The sequence below is a fragment of the Poecilia mexicana genome, unplaced genomic scaffold (genome assembly GCF_051168715.1).
Source record: "Poecilia mexicana isolate PSO_F unplaced genomic scaffold, ASM5116871v1 scaffold_10, whole genome shotgun sequence".
In the NCBI taxonomy this organism is placed as follows: domain Eukaryota; kingdom Metazoa; phylum Chordata; class Actinopteri; order Cyprinodontiformes; family Poeciliidae; genus Poecilia; species Poecilia mexicana.
Window position 1 is genome coordinate 21303473 of NW_028263379.1, and position 20781 is coordinate 21324253.

General features: G+C 39.0%; 1 protein-coding gene across 2 annotated transcripts in view; it reads left to right on the plus strand.

Moving 5' to 3' along the window:
* LOC106920872 (A disintegrin and metalloproteinase with thrombospondin motifs 2-like) overlaps positions 1-20781 on the plus strand; it is a 124352-nt gene that overhangs the window by 63308 nt on the left and 40263 nt on the right. The gene's annotated exons all lie outside the window — the stretch shown is intronic.

Here is a 20781-nt window from a genome sequence, read left to right on the forward strand (position 1 = left end):
AGGCTGTGCAGATCTCTGTAAGTTACATTCATGTGTGTTTGTGTCAGTTTTGCAAGCCAAGACGTGCATACATTTTTGTTTAGCTATTATTTTTAAGTCACTTATTGAGAAGAGTCTTTAGTTTACCTCTTTTATGGGCCCTCTGATTGTTTTTTTGAACATTGTTGTTGTCAAATGCTTTGATGCATAAACTGGAATAGTAAGTTATTTCTTCAAAAATACCACTACCACCCGCAGTCCTGCAGCAATTTTCCTCTCTTTCACTGTCACATTTTGCTACGTTTATTTGTTAAACTAAAACAATGCTTTATACAAATCAGTTTGTGAGTGTAATTGCCCTTAGAATGAAAACCAAAATCAGCAAAAGTCAGAGTTTATAGGCCAAACCACGGAGAAAAACATGAACCAGTAGAGGCCAGTAAAGGCCTGATCTACACGTTTTGAGGCAGGATGACACAAAAAAAAACTGCACTTTAAAAAAAACATGGTACACTGAGACTGGATTATAACCTTATCTTAATCTGTTTATAATTGTATTCTTAATTGATTTTTTTTTTTTTTTTTGTTCTGCTAAATAAACATTACACGTAGATTAGATTACAGTGTGAATTTCGGGTCTTCCAGCTCAGCCCATGCACCATCAACTTGATAAGCCTAATCAGGTGCTGAATACAATATACCTGAGCTGGTGTAAAAAAAATAAAAATTAAAAATAAAGCTTCAGCCTCCACGGTATGAGGCACAGTTCACTGAAACAGCACTGAGGGTAATGTAGCTGTGTGTATAAAGAGGATGTAATAGCGAGCCAACTGATTTGGAGGTTAATGGAGCCTCTCATGTGAATGAGGCTTTTATCACTCAGGATAGTCTGACAATTATGCGGCTTTCACAGCAGTTTCCTCGTCCTGTGAATGTATGTCTGTGATGTTCTCGGCCTCTTACGAGCCGTAAACATGCACCGTAGGAGTGAAACGGCTAAATATGAAGTCTGTAAAGCCTGTCGGTTCTGTTTTTAAATGTAGGACTCATTTCTCATTTGCAGAGTTGATGATGTGGGTTTAAATGTACATCCAAGGTTCAGCTTAATGCTGATCGTGTTTTTTAAGAAATCTCCCCCCCCCGGAGGATACGGTCTCCAGCTTGACCTTTTCACTCCAGTTGGCTACGTATGCGGATTGTAGTTCATGCGGGGCGTGTGTGCCTCGTTGCCGCTGTCTGATTAGCAAAGTGATGTGTGGTGGTGGGAGTTTGTTACGCTCCAGTTTATTTGCCATTGCACCACCCCCGGGAGTTTAATTGAATAAAACACAGCTCTGTGGCTTCTCATTCAACAAATGCTTTATTGCAGCTCATAAGGCTCAATGAGATACACACACATTCATAGCTCAGACAAACTGCACAGGTGGAGTGAATCTTTTTTTTATTTATTTTTTTTATTCCTTGATCTTGGTGTTTTTTCATCTGATTGGCACTTCAGTCGCCGTGTTCCTGGCAATAGCATACAGATAATGAAACCACTTGTTCTTTGCTACAGTCAGTTAGATAACATACCGCCATTTTATCAGCTTTTATATCAACTTTTATACTCTAGTGCCTTCAGTCCGTAAGACTACCAGTTTTCTTTTTTTTTTTTGTTTTTATCTGACCTTAACTCTAAATACCGTCATCTGAACCTTTCAGACTTTGAAGGAGCTTCCCAAAAGGAGCAAAACCTCCTCAGTAGGAAAATAATTTTGCTGTGTAGGCCAACCACTGTCCTTTTTCAGCCTAGAATCATATATTGAGAGTGCTCCATATGTCATGCCCAACTTTAACAGTACACAATGAGCATGTAGCAGAAACTCAGGTTGGTTGTGAGGAACCAAACCACAGCTGGTCACTCTCTATGGTCTGAACGTCCCTCAGATTTAAAAATGGCATTTAAAAATGATGGGGAAAAAATACTGCGTTTGATTTGCAGAGATGCGTTAATTGATGGAATTAACTTTCTCAGTTTTCTTTGGAATATCTGCTTAGGTTGTTTTCAGGTTTGTTTGGTTATGTTAAACGTTTTGTATATTTACTACTTGATCATTAAAATACATATAGGCATGACAATTGTTATATTGGGATGACTGAACTGTCATCCCGATTGTTATTATTAATAGATTTCACACTAAAAAGGAAAACATAATAGAAATATTTGATACATAAATCATATTTGAACTTAATTGATCATTTCCTGCAAATGTTACCATTGCAACTCTGATTCGTAGATGTCACCATTACTCCTTTTGATGCGATGTGCTATAATCAGGATTTATTTATTTCCCTACTTCATTGTCTCAGCAGCACAACGAAACACAGAGGGGAGAACTTGTCTGTCGCTTGCACAAATGTGGGTTTATGGTTATTAATTTGAAGTGGCAATAAACATTAATTTGCAAGTAATCTTATTGCTAGTACTCATCAAACTTATATTACTCAGTAGAAAAAAATGTGAATAAATATGGAGCGGGATTAGCTTGTACCAACATCTGCTCCCAGTTGCTTCATGGCCTTATTAATGATTATATTCATATTCTCAAAGGCTGTTCACCAGTTCAGATCTTTTGGGTGTTGTGTCAATGGAGGAAAAAAAAAATCAATTTGTTTTATTTGCACAATGTAACTGATGATGCAAGTTTTGGATGGTCACACGTTTCAGTTTATTACCCGTCTCTGTGGTTTTGCAATAATCACACAAGAAGCTATAGTAAACAGATCAGTGTCTCTGAAGTGTGTTTGTGGCAGCAGTTTTATCTGTGAGGCGTGTGAAAACCAATCCAATAAAGTCACTAGTTTACACAGTCGGTGGACAGTATCCATGGAGGAGGGTCCGCTTTTATGTCATGTGTCTTCCACAGCTGTGGTCACAATCACACTGAGACAATTACAGAGCATGCTGGCATGTCTTCAGTGCCTGTGCACATACTCTTCCTCTCCTGCCATATGTGTCTTCGTGTAGTGAGGCGAGGGAGATGGATCTCCCTCCATAACACATGTGCTGATGCCAGTGAAAACTTCTCTTTGGCATATTCCCCACGGCCCCCCATGATCCGTCTCCAGCAGTCCTCAGAACTCTAACTCTGGGAGATTTCTGAAAGGATTCCCAATCAAGCTGACCAACCCCAGTTTTCTGGCTCCCTGTCATCTTTGTGTGTATGTGCGCTTTCAGTTTTTACACAGTCGCTTACTCCCCTGTTCTCCCATCTGCATTCTCCTTTTGACCTCTATTCTTCCTCTCTTCCTCTTTATGCTCGACCATCTGTCCCTTTACTGCTCTGCTCTCTAGTTTCTTTTCTCTTTTTAACTCTCTCAAGGCCTCCAGGAGCTGCTGAATGTCCCCAATAATAGTAACTAGTCAGGATGTTCTTTGTAAATATTCTCGGATTCATTTTTGAAAATTAACTGAAGATGCCTTGATGAGATTTCCAGTCGTTCAACCAAGTTTTAGAAATGTTTGACAGGCTCGTTATGATTTCACCAGATTCAAACATATTTTGATGTTCATATTGACCTTAATGTGTCAGCTCATTAAAGGAATTAAAGAAGACATGAGAACCAGAGCTGTGGCCAGAGAAGACATATTTTACTTCCACTAAATGGAAGTAAAATAAAACTTAAACATATTATTTAAAAAACCCATCTGTTAAGTTAAAACAAGGAGGTCTATGGAAGGATTACCTGTAATTTAACTGGTAATATAATGTTGCAGCTTTCACATGTAAAACAAAAATAGGAACATTTGAAGCTATAGAAATATTCTATAAAGTTTTTTTTTGCTGTGCAGCTTTAGTGAGACAAAACAAGATCAACATATTTTGGTGAATTATTTTCACTCACACAGCAGATAAGCATGTCTATTACGAATATTTAACTGAGCAGCCGCACCAATCAGCCAGATAAATCCACCTAATTACCTTTAAAGGTAGAAAAAAAGGAGAAATTGTTCTGGTGAGATAGGAGATAAAGAAGTCTAATCTGCTTTAATCACACATCTGTTGAGGCTGTGTTACATGTACGCAATCAACGCAGGCTTAAAACGAGAGCTACCCCCACTATACATTTGTTTCTTGGTGAGTTATTACGTTATGCTAAGAGGTATAATTTATCGCATGCCTGCCATCACACTTTCTTCAGCAAAACGCAGACTCAGAGGCAGATGCGATAGTGATGTCTGCCTGTGGCATGCGTGTCGCTCACTCTGTCTGGATAGTTAGGGCTGAAATTGCCAATAAATAGTGGCCGGTGGCCTTCAGCATCACCAGCGGGGAGAGATTTGTGTCCTCGTACCTGATTGGCCCGGGGCGGAGAAAGAGAACAAACCATCCCGTTAATCAGGGAACACTGCGAGGACGCTGGGTGTGTTTTTCTGTGGCGGTCGCGCTTGTTGTGGCGCATTGTCAAACTTATGTGTGTGTACGTGTAAAAACAGAGAAACCCTGAAAAAGTGAGAGTTGTGTGTGTGTGTATGTGAGTGCAACATTTTTCCTGCTATTGAGACGTCAGCAGTGTAAAGCTGAGCCTGTGGATGACAGATGGGTGTTAAAGGCCACTGGAGCAGCAATGATTTAGATACTCACCGTATGTCTGTGCACAAACTTGTGGCTGCCGAAACTGTCGTAAAACCCTACCTTACAGCCCTCTTTCACAAAATTTCACCTTCAGGGCTAAAAAATAAAATTCAGGATATCCATGATTCACTTCAAGATTCTCGTGGTATGATGCCATTATCATAAAAAACCCCAATTCTGACAGCATCATAGCATTTGTAAACACATTTTTTACTAAAATATATCATATAATCTAATAGTTTTTAATTAAAACACAAAAGAAAAGATATTATTGCAGCTGTACATTCTAGTTCAGTTGATTGCACTGACCTATTTTTGTGCTTTTTTTGTAAAAAGTAAAAATGTGCAACTCAATATGATGAGTCAACAAACACCCACACACCAAGCACTAACAGAAATATAATGCAACAACATACATAAAAAAAAAAAACTATATTGTAAAGCCAGACCATAATTACATGCAGTGGATGCCATAATGTGCTTTGAGGTAGGGTAAAGTATGAATTAATGTTGGAAAGAAAATTTTCCAAACTGTTGGAGAGAGTTTGGTGTTTAAAACCTCCTAAGGCAAAAATTGCACAATGTGTTGTGTAAAAAGGTCTAACGTGGAAAAGATGTTTCTAATGCAGTGTGAGAAATTTCTTTTTCCTGAAGATATGGTTCTAGATTACCAAGCTTGGACTAGATTATCAAAAATATATATTTAAGTCTTATCATGAAAGCAAAGACTGTATCTACCACCTAAAGTCAAGCTAGTAAAAAGATGCATTGGTCAACAAAACACAAAATGAAGGTCTAGAAGTGGCGTAAAATTTTAAATTCAGTGGAAATGCATGACCTTATAAAGAAGCCATTCATCTTTGAAAATCCTCCAGTGATTTTGAATTAGTTCATTTCTGCATAGATGAGAGGGCCAAAGTTCCTCCACAGTGATGTGAATGGCTCCTTTCCAGTTCTGAATACGCAGCCAGGTGTTGTCTAATGTAGACTTGTGTAAATGATCTCTGTGACCAAGAAAAACAAACAAAAAAACATCTGCAACGGGTCAAACACTTTCTCACAGCACCGTATAATAAGTGACAAATGTAGAGCTCAGCTGATCAACTTGATGCAGAGGATTTGCTGTTTTGTCGCTCTAAATTAACTGAAATACTCAGTTAGCGAAACCTCAGCTAAAATGACATATTCTTGTTACAGTATAAAGATAGAAGTCATAGAGCTGACATAAAATGAAAATTAGAGCAGCCATTTTTTTTATGTCGGCTTTCTCAACTTGTTCTGCTCCTTGTGATTTTCCTTCCCCTCTTCTTGCTCCATCATGCGTTCTTTCCTGGAGGTAGCCTCGGGGCTGGCAGGTGTGTGTGTGTGTGTGTGTGCGTGTGTGTGCGTGTGCATATGCACATGCACATGTGTGGATGTGTTCACTCCAGAGCGAGCAACATGTTCACCTTACAACTAAGGCACAGCAAAAACACACTCCGGTTTAAAAGTTTTTTGGCGTCATCTGCTTACATTTAAGTTAGATTATCCTTCTTCCTTCCGTTTATCTTAAGTCAGTGGGGAAAGTTGTTCCTTTCACGGGTCGTTTAATTGTTCCTGAATTATTGCTTTCATCAAGTAGGACACCAATTTCCTACCTTGGGAGCTCTGATATGTGGTCATTAAAAGACTACAGTTTAGGGATTTAGCTTACAATAGATGTGAAATAGTATTTTTTCTTGTTTGTTACAAAGGAGAAGCAGAAAAAAAAGAGATCTGCAGTAGCAACTAAAACACGGGTGATGATCCCTGTGTTTCTCTGAGACTTTAGAGGTAGCAGGTCAGATTTCCCCCCCCCATCAATATGTAATAATACTCCCTGTTTCAAGTTTTGCTTGGTATTTCTCAGTTTCCTATAAATTACACCTTCTGCAGATTACAGCTAATGGAGTTTTATAAATGTGAAGAAAGAAGTTTTTCATGCCACGCTAAACTCTTTCCCGTCTGCTTTAAAGACTTCCTGCACAGTTTACAGGATTGTTTAGTTCCATTAAGCAATCATAGGTTTTACTCGCTGCGGTTATCATCAACATACAGGCAGACCTCACTTACAAATTGTCAGAATTGTCCTCATTAAGCTTTTTATTTGCTAATGTGCTCTATAAAACTTGACAGAACAACTTGATTCTGTAAGTTCCTCTGTATTTAGGCTAAATACAGAGGAACTGTTTTTGCCACATCTAAAGCAAATTGGTTGCACTCTGATAATCAGGGATATTACAGTGAAAGGAGCTGAACAGAGAAGCACAAGACACTTTTTAGAGACTCTTTTCTTACCACTTCACAATTACTCTTTCCTTTCAGCTGATCTGTCTGACAAAATCCCAATAAAATATATTAAACTTTGTGGTTCTAAAGTCAAAAACTCTCAGACATCTAAAAGTTTGCACATTTGTGTATCCGCTGTACAGTTAGATGTTATTCAAAAGGCTAAATACGATATAATAAAATAAATGTATATTGATATATTTTTTTTTTTCTGTGAAAACATTTTCCCCATCCACATCCACCCATCCTGACTAACTTGGCAAGCGGTCCTCTGCAGGGTCGGAGTCAGCAAAGAGAAAGGTGATGTGTGCCGTTCAAATAAATGAAATATTAATAAAGCCAGCCAATTAAAACGGGGGCAGGCGAAGTGTCCCAGGAATTCACAGCAGACATTATCACAGGCTTAATAAGATGATTTCCATTAGCCACAGCCAGACATCACAGATTAACGACAGACAGGGACAGAAAGTCCTGTGGTCGCTGCTGAAGTCAGGTTTGTGTTTAGTCAAGTAGAGGAAAAAGGAGCAGAGAGTTCAGATGGATGGGCAAAAGCAGGATAATGCAATAGCTTACGATGTATAGATCAGGAAACCGGATCTTTGGTATTTTCTGTGCATCTGATTGTTTGCAGTAATGAGAAGCTTTTCCTTTACTTGATATTTGATGTGGCTGTCTTTTAAATGCAGCACAAGCTACATGGAGTGAAACTGTGATTTCCTTCTTTTTGTTGTTTTTTTCCTCCCCACATTTTTCTGTCTCAATGCAGTTTCATGTAATTCATCAGGGAAGTAAGAAATGGTTTTTTTTTTTTTTTTTTTTTTTTAGAGGTTGGTGGAAAAACCAACAAAGAAAACATAAAGCAGAATGATCTTTTCAAGGTATGTCTACTCGAAACACAGAAAGCTGCGATATACTTTTGTTTTAAAGACCTAAATATATTTTAGAGTTGGAGTACAACAACTGTAGCTTTTGCATTCAATTTGAAATTTCTGGATTAGTGGGGGCTTCATTCTAATTTGCCTTGCACTGTCCTGTGCTGCTGTATTTCCCTGACTCATCAATTGTAAAGGACACACAGCGCATCCTGTCACACTCAGCTGCTGGCTCTCTTTCTCTTCTCTTATGTGCTACTGCTATTCTTAGCATATGGGATGCGTAGCATTCCATTACAAATCTCTGGATTTTGGTCATGCTCTCAGTTGCACCTATAAGTGTATGTTTTACATGTCCAACTCACAATAGTGAGTAACTTAAGCTTATTGTCAGTGTCAGAATGCGACATCATGCAGATCAATGAATGCATAAGACCGGCTAGGAATAATGTGGAAAAGGAGGCTTTAATGGCATGAAACCATATGCCATGTTTTCAGCATCTTAAAGATCACATTTCCAACCACTGACTGGAAAGAGCACAACTGCAAAACCACCGAAACAGGATGGTCCACGTGTTTTGGTCATAGAAGAAAGCCGGGGTAACTCTGGAGGAACTGCAGAGATTCAAGACTCCGGTGGGACATTCTGTTGAAGTTTTAGTAGTGGCTCAGCTAGAGGATCTACTGCTGCCACTAACTTTTTATCAAACAACTCCCAGATCAGCGCTTCTGTTTCTCTTTTTGTGTGTGTGGTCCATCTTCAGTGGCCGATGGTCATTCACACCGAGCCGGGTTCTGCTGAAGGTCTCCTCCTGTTAAAGGGGAGTTTTCATCTCCACTGTCGCTACATTCGGTATGAAGGATTGTTCCTGCAAAGTGAACATCACAAAGCAAGCGGCTGTCTACTGTTGCTACGTGTTTGTCCAGGAAGACTGAATGCTGCAATTCAATGACTTGATGCAACCTGCTGGGTTTTCCTGTACGGAAAACTTTTTTAAACCAATTTGAATGATAAACTGAACTTGACTGACTGCATTGTTTGATCTCTAGGATCGACTGGAATGACTGCAACGATTGCACTGACGCAACTTTTGAGATGATCTACTGTGAATTGGTGCAATATATATAATTTAATTGAATAGGCATCTGTTATTGTTGCATTCCACTGAAATTATCTTTATAAAAGAGTGGAGAAAATATATACGGGTATTATAAAAAAAATGTTACACAAATTGCTTTTCAAAGTTTGCACCAGCCAACCAAACGTGTAAGAAAGTTCTCTAGTGAGAGGAAATGACAGTTTGAACATTTTGGCCAATGAATTGCTGTGTGTGAAGGAAAACGAACACTGTACTTCATCTTAAGCACACTATCATGGTGGAACAGGGTGTTGGCAGCAAGATGCTCAAGGGAATGTTTTCTTCTGCAAAACCAGGGAGGTAGGAATGGTGAGAAGATGGATGGAGATACAGGCAGTCTTGAAGGAAAATCTGTTAGAGACTGGAGGTGAAGATCCGACTTCCATCACAACAATCCTAACACACAGACAGTTGAATGCTTTAAATCAGAAAATGTTCAAGTGTTAGAATAGCATTGACACTTAGACATGGAGATTGATGTTCATAGATGCTCTCCTTGCAATATTGACCAGCTTGAGCTATTTCAAAAAATATATAGTGGGCAAAATATTCACTATGTTCATATTACAATGAGAAACCCTTAAAACTAATTTGTAGGAAAGGATGGTAATCCAAAGTATTAATACTAAACACAAATACACTCCATGCTTTTTCAGATTTTTGTTAGCAAAAACTATTGAAGGCCATCACTTTCAAATATGCTTTTGTTTTATAGTGTATATCCTGTTCTATTATACTATGTCATTTTCTGCTATGATACAATATGTTTTTCTCCTTTTTGGAAAGGTGCACAGTTATAATACAGACTCATGATACCTGCCCCCCCTCCCCCCACACACACACTCTCACACACACACACACACTCTGTGGTATTCCCAGAGTGATCAGCACTGCAGTTATTATTAATGAGATAGAATCAGGTCATTAATATTTAATCAGTGTCACTGGGGCCACTGCCATGATAGTATGTGTGATCTGTTTGTCTGCGAATCCCACATATAGAAAAGGGGCCATAAGGCAATTTGCCTCAGGCAGCGTAGCCATAGCTACTACATAATAATAAAATAGACAGCGATGGAGACACATTACTGCCTGAAACGGTAAAGGATGAGACGGGGCTGGAGAGGAACAGGTTTCAGATCCTGCAGCCTGTCCTTAAATTCCTATCCTGTCCTCTCCTCTCTTCCCTATCAGTTGTTTCTGTTCTGTGGAGGATGAAGAGGCTCAAATTGGAAACAGCAGATATCTCATTACATAGCATTGGATAGGATAGGCTCAGAGCTTCCTGTGTAGGTGTGTGTGTGTGTGTGTGTGTGTGTGAACTGTACTAAATGAACACTGTTGGGGATTGTGACTCTTTACTCTGTGTAGTCTTCTATCTCTGGAAATAACACACACGTGTATGCACATGCACAAAAAGGCTTACTCTGTTTTCAATTAATTCCTGCTTTTAAAAGTGACATTGTGTGAATGGTTGATAAAAAAAATGACTAAAACTGGACCTAAAAAATGATTTCCCTTTCGATCCTTCCCCTTCCTCTTCCTCCTCCCAACAGTCCTTTTGATTTGAGTAAGTGGGGTATTACTTGGTCTGCGGAGCAAGGAGAGTGAGACAGGTCTCACTCCAGTTCCCTGATTAGAAGAGCACAGAAAACATCCGTTCATAATCAACTCTCCGCTTATTAAATCAAGCATGATGTGAACCTATGTGTGTGTGCCAGTAGCTTTCCTCAGATTCGTTCAGTGATTAAAAATGTACCAACAGAGAGCGATTAATTTTATGCTGTTTATCCTTATGTTTTGATTGCTTTATAAACAGGTTAATAATTTGTCGATTTGCTCAGTCCTTCTCCGTGACTACCCCGCTTCTCTCATTCGCTCCGTCTGCCATGTGGGTTGGCGAAAACTTTCCAACTGATACAGCCACAACAATTACTCGACACGCGACTGCAGCTCCAAGACGGCATGAATTTAAACATCGGCGCAGCAGAGAACTGAAACACTGAAACTGTTTTCTTTTCTTTTTTCTTTTTTTTTTCACAGATGTGCTGGAGTGAAATGTGAAAATTCAATAACCCTTTGTGTGTGTGCTGTAATCCAAACATCGATTTTCCGCGTCTTGCCAGTCGCTTTAGCTATGACTGCATGCTAGGGAGAGTCTGGAGAGAGAGCACGTTTCCAACAACTTTTTTTCCAACAATAAATAAAAGACATTGTTAAGCCGTAAGGCTCAAAGGGAGGTAAAGGAGCAGATGTTGTAGTAGTGACTTTTCAGTGAGGCAAAAAGCCTACTCAAAATGCTTTGTAATGTAAGCCTTTAGCATTATTTTAGCTTGGGACTTGGCAGATGGGGAGCTCAGAGTGGAGCCGCTTCTCCTCAGCATCAAAAGGAGTCAGATGAGGGATCTGATAGGGATGCCCTCTAGTTGCTGTTGTTTTTTTTTTTTTAGAGGTTTTCCAAGCACATTCCACCGGAAGCAGAACCTGTTGCAGCCCCAGAATCCTCTGAAGGGACTGTACTCCTTCTGGATGGATAACTCCTCAGGATCCCAAAAAAAAAATAGGCCTGAGACGGTTTTCTGGGGAAAAGGATGACTTGCGTTTGCCCGTAGAACCCGTTTCCCCCTGTGACTCTATCTCAGATGAGTGGAGAACAATGGATGGATCGATACACTAAGTACATAAAAACAGTATGCTTGACGTCTCAGTGGTAGGAGGTAGTAAAAACTAAACTTGTGTTGTTTGAGTTTTTTATTTTATTCTCATCAAAGGAGGGGCGGGGTGGGGAGGGAAATCAGTGAAGTGAAAGAGCAGTTTGCTTCATTTCTATTGAGATTGTTCCAAGCTTTTTATATTTCACATAAAAGACAGTGAGTAATTAATACGTTGCTTACTTTGGTGGCACATTACAACAGAGATCCAGAAATAAATAAACAAGTTTAACCATCCTTGTGTTAGCCAGTCGGACGTAACGGACTCTATTGCATTGTACAAGGCTTTATGAATTACGTAGTTCAGGTTAATAAAATTTAGTATTACGTTTTATTTACAGATAATCTAAAAATGGTTGCCAGGACTGTCTGGTTTATATCTGTTTTTGTAAATGATAATTAAGTCCGACTGGATTTAATTATCTAAGTCCAGTTGGTCCAACAAATAAACAGACTATATTTAGAGGTCAGTCTGTTAAGATTAGGGGTTACAGAAAGGGCACATGGGCATAAATAATATGCTCTGCATATTGAATTAATGAAACCACATGTTCATTCACTTTTTATTAATATTAATTAGATGCTAAGGGAGACGAGTAACTCATGGATAAGTTTAAAAAACTTGGTCTCGCTCCCAGTAGGAGCCATGGTGGTCGCTCCCTTATTGGCCATCTGCCTGTGTGTACAGTGATTTGATTACCTTGGAGCTTCATTAGGATAGAAAGACAGGGGAGACCACGCCGGTAGCTCCCCTATCTTCCCTGTTTGAGTGTAGAGTTACGCTTCTGCGGAGGAAGCCGCATTGATTAGCCATATGCCTGCAAGGCTGGAGAGGCTGTAGCTTCACTGTGTGCCATCACAGCCACCTCTTGGGAGCTCAGGACTGGAGATATGGTGGGTATTGGGTAGAGGCTGCTCCCCCTCCAACTGCATCTTCGTATTAAGACCTTAACCGTGTTTGTTGCTTTGATAATAACCTGGAGCTCAACACAGTCAAAAAAACAAAACCCCTTGGCCAAGATCTTCCAGTAAAGTAGGGAAGCAACAGATTCTGTGGAGAAGGATCAATTGGTGGGTCCGTGCTAAAAAAAAAAAAAAAAAATGTGCGTCTCCGGCGTTTGCCAGGTGCCCAAGGATGCAGCCATTTCTGTGAATTATGACAGCCTGTTTTGAAGTTGCTTCGCCGTTTGAATTTGAACTTGTTTTTATCTTGTTTTTCTTCCATCCTGTCACTTTTTTCTTTCCTGCCTAGACTCCGCTTCAGTGGCCATGTGTTCGTTTGACAGACATGCACAGGGATTTGTCCTGCGAACCTAGTCAGAGGTGTGATCTTTACATGAAAATATACCTCAGCCCTGTCAACATTAGCTTCTGCTCAAAAGCACTAAATGATTTTGCTTTTCATTATGGTTTATCAGCATCTCCACTTGTTCTGCTTTCGCAGAAGAGCTTGGCTCTATAAGACTGATGAATTGGTCTTTTAATTGTCTCTAATTTTTATCTGCACTGGAAGACTTTATGAAACACCACCAATGTTGTAACACTGATACACTGCAGCTTCTTATTAATTCTCTTTCTTCTTCTGGCTGCAGCACCTTCACTACTAAAAAAATAATGTGTGTGTTTGTATCGAGCCTGTTTTTAGGTGAAAAGATATATTTTTATACAACTGTTTCTTTCCAGGTCTTTAGAGTGTCTGTAGAGCTTCACGTGTTAAAATTTAAAAACAAACCTAACAGATTTTTTTTCTGATTCACTCGCTGTTTAGGTAGCTTGCTTACAGATGATGCACAGGCTTTTTTTTTCTTACGGCTTGGCAAATGTGTTTATTGTAATCATTTGTAATGAGATGATATTGGATGATAAATCCTCATTCAGCTTCTCCGTGGCAGGCGTGTGGGTTCAGCTCCACCAAAGGAAACATTTGCATACATATTGTCTCACACCTTTAGATAGACTTTCTCTTTACTTCCTTTACGACTTCTCCATAATTTTAAGATATGTTTAAGGAAAAATATGACGCGCATATATTGCTGTTTAATGCAGAGAGGAAGTAAAAAAAAAAAAAAAAAAACAGATCTGCACTTAAATGTTTATGGTTTCCTTCTTGTTCAATTTCCTTCCATTTCAAAATTTGCACATGTAAGGTAATAAAACAACTCATTTTAAGATTTGTTTCATTTTACAGCAAGTCCTACAGTAGTTTGGACCTCAGGCAATTTGTAGATGAGGGTAAAAGAAACACCCTGTTACAAAATTATGCTTTAGGAATGAAAAAGCAAACACTCTCACAGATTTCCTCTGTTTTTCTCAAATGTTTCAGATTAAAGAGAACCTTGGTTAATACAAAATGTAATTTTCAAATGATAATTACGGTAATAAATAGAGAGAAGCTATCCGCACCAACTCTGATCTATGTGGAAAATATTATTGCCATCATTGCTAATTAATACATTAACTGTGATTTACCTTTTTTTCAATATTATTGAAGCACTGATCACTTTGTGAATCTTCATCAAACTCTTAAATTGGATTTACTTCACAGTCCTCTAAATGATGTGGTTGTGGCTGTTGTTTCTGCACCTTTTTCTACCACGTTTTTTCCTTCCACTAAACTTTCCTTTGTTATAGTTGGATTCAGCCATCTGAACAGGCTGCTTCCTCAGCATTGACCTTTTGTTTCTTACCCTGCCTGTGGAGGGTGTCAGTGACGCACACAGGGAGGAGCACTCATTGTTGTGTAGGCCATACCATAACATTTCTGTATCTGTTTTGTAAATGACATGAAATAAAGTAATATTCACATCTTCTGAGAAACAAGAATTTGGCCTTTTGATTAGCTGTAAGCCACAATCATAAAATGTACTGAAATAGTTTTGAAACATATTACTCTGCATGAAATGAATATATAACACATTGCTATCATTTTTTTAAACAATTATTAAAATAAATTTATTTTTCAATTATATATTCACCGAAATCAAAAAAATAAAAATGGATAAAAGAAGCCCTATTAACACTTCACCTTGTTGAAGCATGAAACATCAATTTTGACATTGCATCTTAGTGTAGATTAGGTTTAGTTTGTTCCCTAAATATGTTAATTTGTCAGCAGTTTGTTTTAGAAAGGTGCTACAAACCAGATGGTTTCACTATAGGGGTGCTAATGAAGAAAGTAAATTTAAACATTTTAGCAACTTTGTACAAAGCATTTAAGCTCTCTGTGCTAATAATATTCAGTTTTTCAAATATAGTTTAGCATAGCATTATTATATATATATATATATATATATATAAAGTTACAGTGTGCCATTAAGACACTCCAAATAAGGAGTTTCAAAAGTCGTCTGCCAGAAGCAACGTTTCTAGATTTTGTTGAAAAGTGGAAATGAGTTCAGTTTTATTTTATTTTAATTTAATTTGCTTGAGAGACTACTTAAAAGGGTTTTTTATTGCTTTGAACCCAATCAGAATTAACACTGCCTAAATATTTATTTGTGACAAGTTGTATGGATGGATGGATCCATCCATCCATCCATCCATCCATCCATCCATCCATCCATCCATCCATCCATCCATCCATCCATCCATCCATCCATTTTCTGTACAGCCTTATCCCCAGCCGGGTCAGACGGGACAGCGAACATTTCGGGCGATTGCCAGTCTGTCGCAGAAGTTGTATTATCGTTCACCATTATTTGTTGTTACTTATCATTACTCTTCGTTTATCAGTATCATTACATTTTCCTAACACTGTGCAGCCCTGGGCCAAATCTCTTTGTAAGGATTTGAAGTTTACTTCTGTTTGTAGGACAGGCATTTCAAATTAAACATCTTTAAACCTCAGCATGAAATCCCAACACTAGTCAATTATTTTCCTCAGGTCCAGACAGATTCGAACAGATCCTCATTGGCTCATCGAAGCCCAGTTTCAAACTCAGACGCCCTATTATTTTTTCCCGTCTCTCACATCCTTCTGTCTCCTTCATGTTTACTTTGCTCTGCTTTTGTCTTTCCTCTGCCTCATCCGCTCCAGTCATTCTCCCTGGCAACAGCCTCCACCACTCCCTCCATTCTCACGCTGCTCAGGGTGACAGATGTTTGGTTGGCTGGCCTGTCATAATAACTGTGGAGCTGTGTGTCTTGGGCGGTGGCTTTTCTTTGAGCACTTCCTTGCCAGGACAGGACAAGAGTCTGGAGTTACAGCTGAAGGAGAGAAATATGAGGATAGGAGCAGAGGAGCAAGGAGGACAAACCTAATCTGTGTTTTTGGTTGATTCTATTTTTTTTCTACATAAGATCTCACAACATACTTCTTTTTTTTTGTCTTTGTGTAAAAACAATGAGCATTCACCTCAAGCAAACAGAAGCATAATGGCCACTCACTTGCAAAATTATACAAGAAACTTAATAAAAATGTTTTCAAATTAAGATTGAAACGGATTTACAGATTCCTCTCATCGTGCTGTTTAATATCACTAAAGGATTAAAGAAATCTGGAGCACCTTTAGCTTTTGAAGGCCAAGAGTGAAAGGCCTAAGCTGGACATCTGTGATCTCTGATCCCTCTGAAGGCTTTGCATCAAGAACTGTAATTCATCAGGAGGTGATATGAGCACGTGGACGTGGGATTACTTTGGAAAAGCTTCTCCTGTCAGATAATGCAATTGAAATACATCAAATATTCTGGAAATAAATATAGTGTCTATGTTTCCTCTCTCCAAAAGGAGTGTGTCAACTTCATGGGGTCAGGGTATTTTGAGATGGACCATCAGAAATGAAACCAGTCCACTGTAATCGGTGTTTTATTTCCCCCCTTTTTATGATTTGAAAAAAATCAACGCATCATCCTTTTGATAGTAGATTATGAGAAACTAGTCCAAAACCTTTGCATTTATATCGGTACCCTTGGCAATATCCATTTATGTTTAAGTACTAACACCGTATGATACATTAAGAAGTTGTTAAGAGGAGCTACATATTTTGTCTGTAACTGCAACATTTTTTCAAGCACCAACATGCATTTTTGAACAAAAGGACTAAATAAAGGCAGAAAAATACAAAATGCAAATAGAGGAATTCCCCACCTGTGAATTAGGTGTTATTTCATTTTGTTTAATGGCACTGTGTCCTTTATGTCACAGAAGGGGAGGATAGGGGGCAACGTTAAGCTGTTGAAATCACACAGCATCACACAAGATGCTGCTGGTTAAAGGGCAGATTGTCTTGGTAGGTTTTCAGACTTTTACCTGTGCGCTTCCATGACTTTCTTGTTTCCGATCTGTTTAGAGATCTGATCATGGTTCTTTGAAAAACATCTTAACTTAGTTTGAGGATTTTAAGTCATTGGGTCTGATGTTGCCAGTTGAACAGATGATGGCAGAAGAGTTTCCGCTCTCCAAAGGGACTTACAGAGTCAACGCAGCGCCTCTCTCCACACTCTGAAGGACATGTAGGTTTCTCCATGATCTATAGATGATTGATACCCTTTTGTAGGCAGCTTCACTGTTGTGTCTCCATTCCAGTCTCTTTGTCCAGGTGAATACTGAGGCATTTATACTCCTCCACCACTTGTACGTCTTTTCTCATACTGAAAAATAGTGTTTGACCATTTATGTTTTCTTTGAAAGTTTTAACCATTTGTTTTGCTCACATTCAATATAAGATGATTGTTGCCACTTGGTGACACAAAGTTTTCCACCAGCTCTCTTTTCTCGGCTTCTTGTCCATCCCTGATGCATCCAGGTACTGCAGAATCATCTGTCATCCATCTTGGCGTCTTCCCTGGTCTCTTTGCCTGGCTTGTTAGTTTAAGAGGAGGGACATATGTTGACTCAGCAGTCGCTTTATGCATATTCCATTTTCTCACAGTAGACTGAGCTGTGAGATGTTAAAATCTTGCTGTATTATAAATATATTTAGACCACTATTTTACACTTCAGCCCTGTCTGCTGGGTTCTTTGGTCTTTGTGATTTTGTTAGGTTTCAGTGTTTAACAAAACACAGGCTCTTAGAAAACAGCTACATCTACACAGTCATTAAATTATACACAACTATCCACTTTAAAGGTATCAGAGTAACAAAGGATAAATACAAATTTCTACCCCGCGTTCAACTTTGTGATATTCTAGCCCCTAAAATCCTAATGAAATACAATAAACCTTGAGGTGGAAACTTGAAAAACTGTGGAAACGTAGACGGGTTTCACAGACGCCTCTCTGTACGATGTCATAAATATGAGTTTCTCGAAGCAGTGCTGACAAATTAAAGATGATGTGGGAATTTCCATAAAAGAACATGTAAACATTGTACATTTATTGATGTGCTGAAAAAGACCAAGCTTTGAACTTTTCCGAGAATAGTAAGTCTGTCAATATACAACTTGTCATTTCTACACTGCTTAGTTTTTATATCCACACTTAGTATTATGAACTAGATCTAAATTGGGTGTAATTAAGAACGTCTTCCGATTTTGCGTGATTGCATTTTTCATTTTGCTTTTTTTTTTTATTACATGAGAAAAATTACAAATAAACTGAAAAGAAGAAGAGCTTTGTTCAGGAGCGTATCTGCAGATTTGTGGAGGAGATGTACGTTTTCATGTGTCAAGAGGAATTTTCTTAAATCCTGTGGGAAAAAAAAAAAATCTGCATTGCCTTTTGTCTCAGAATCACTGTGCTAAATAAACTGAGCAGAGCTGTTGGAAAATGCTTGTTAGAATATAAAAAAAAAGTTACAAATGTTTTAGGATATATGCTTTCACTACAGAAATTCGTTCCCACAATGAAGAGACGTTTAAAAGTGTGGACTTGTGTAGAAAAGGATGGATGATTCATATTAGGGGATGAAGTGATGGGAGAGGTTGCACCGTTGGGAAGAGAGGTGGCGAGGGGGCCACAAACCCTTCAAGCCAGCGGGAGGCTGTCTCTGCAGAGATTTATTGCTACTCTGAAAGCTGAACCTTGTGCCTCACTGTCAGCCTCCCTCATCTGAAGGCACACACAGCTTCCCAGTAAAACACATCTTTTGTGGCTCATATGTTACCAAAGCAAGTCTGCAGGAATCGCGGTTAAAGATTCTTTTTCTTCAAAATGCTGTGATCTACATACTAGTAATCTTTGAAGTTTATTTGTTCTCCCCTGTTGTGAGTAGAGACTTTTTTTTTTTTGGCTTCTGCTGATTTCATAAGAGACCTTTATAAATGTCTTGAGACAGACAAGGGGGAGGACAGGCGGATGGGCCAGTTTCAGTGTACCAGACCTGCAATAAGCCTTATATCAGCCTGGCTTTACTGTCTTATTGAACACTGAGGTTATCAGTTTGCACTGAGCACCGAAGATCCAAGGACAGAGCAAACCGGAAGACTTGGAGGGCCCGACTGATGCTTTTGCAGAAATAGTCCCTCTTCTGTGAATACATGTGATTGGGTTACTGCATTTAGAGATGTCTTTACGGTGCTTAAACAGGTGGTTCATGTTTACCATAAGAGATATCTTCAGTCACCTCTAACTCTGTGTGCATTTGCGGATTGTTTGCATTCTCTGAGTATTAAAGCACAAAAGCTGTTATTTAATTTTGCGGCTTCGCTTCATGAATGTGCAGGGGGACTGCATGCATCACAGACCAGGAGGTGGGACTTTTCATAGTTAATGAAACTGAGGTGTAGCAGGTCACACACAGAGAAATGATGTTCACCACATCGCCTTTGCAGCAGTCAACAACCCTGTGTGCTTCTGACAGACGGTTACGTAAGGAAGACGCGGCGAAAGGTTGCCATGTCTTCAGAATCACGAGAACATCCACACAGATGTGTGAAGCAGCGGTGCAGACAGGCGGCCCGTCCACCTGCTGATCCCAGAAGTTCCTTCTTATTGTTCGTCCTTTACTTATTGATATTAAAGTTCTGGTCATATTGATCGGCACAAATGGTAATGTTGTTTTAAAAGGTATACAGAACAAAAACTTGAATGCAGCATCATCTTGTTCAGAACTTTAATTGAAACACAAATTTGAAACACAAAAGCTCAAGTGTTTGGGAAGAATATTTAGGATTTGAGCAGTCAGAAGAAGAGATGGGTGTGTGTATTGTTGAAAAGAAACACCAGAGGCTTTATTTTCTGAATAAAGTGCAGACAAGTGAACAGCCTTATGAAATATGACAGGTTTTACCTCCTGATCACCTCCAAGGGACTTCCCGCTGATAAATATTAGAAAATTACTTTAAATTATTGGCTGTCAAAATGGGTACAAAACATCCTCCTGGCAGAAGCGAATCGTTGCAGTCAGAATGAAACCTCCTGAGGCAAACAGCTCAGTTTATACCCGGAAACCTCTGGTAGGAAACAACCAAACCTGCAGTGGTCCGAGATGGAAAAACGAGCAGCACCTGATGATCACACCATACTTTGTTTTTCAGCTTTGGGGACAGCGGCTTTGTGATTCGTTGTTAAAGTGCTTGTAGTGCAGAAATACAACTGATTTTTTTTAATGGCCATTAGGATTGAGAAGTCCCTGTCTTTACTTGTCCACCAAAAATATTTTTTAAAATGTAATTGCTTAAAAATGTACCTTAAACAGGAACATCAGGCATGCTAAGGAGGGAATAGATCATCATCCCACCTAGTGGCTGAAAGAAATTACCCTCTTTGCGCAGATCTTGTTTACACCAAGGAGAAACAAAGTCAGTGTTAGGTGTACTACTAATTGTGCCACTATTTAATATCCTCTCTTTAAATGTACTTAACTTTAAAGGACGCATTTTATTGCAAAATGTTTCAATCCTCGCCTAAATTAAAGCACAAAAGGAATCCATTAAAGCTTTTACACATCCTCACCAGGGTGTGAATAGATGCAGCTGGGATTGTATTATTATTTTTTTAAATATAGAAATTTTTTAATAGCAATCCTAAATAATTAACAACCATGTGATTATAAGTGGCTCTGGTTCAATGTGATCTACAGTCAGAAAGTGAACCACAGGCTGGAGCATTTAGAGCCTGTCTCCTGGTAGCTGAGAAATAATGAGCGTTCATTATGGAGACATTGTTTTGGACAGCGTGGCATGTTGCTACCAGCCCAAATGCAGCAGCCGCAGCATTAACAATCCATCGCCCAAGCTTCTTATCACCTTGACAACCCATAAAGCTGTCACTGAGGAG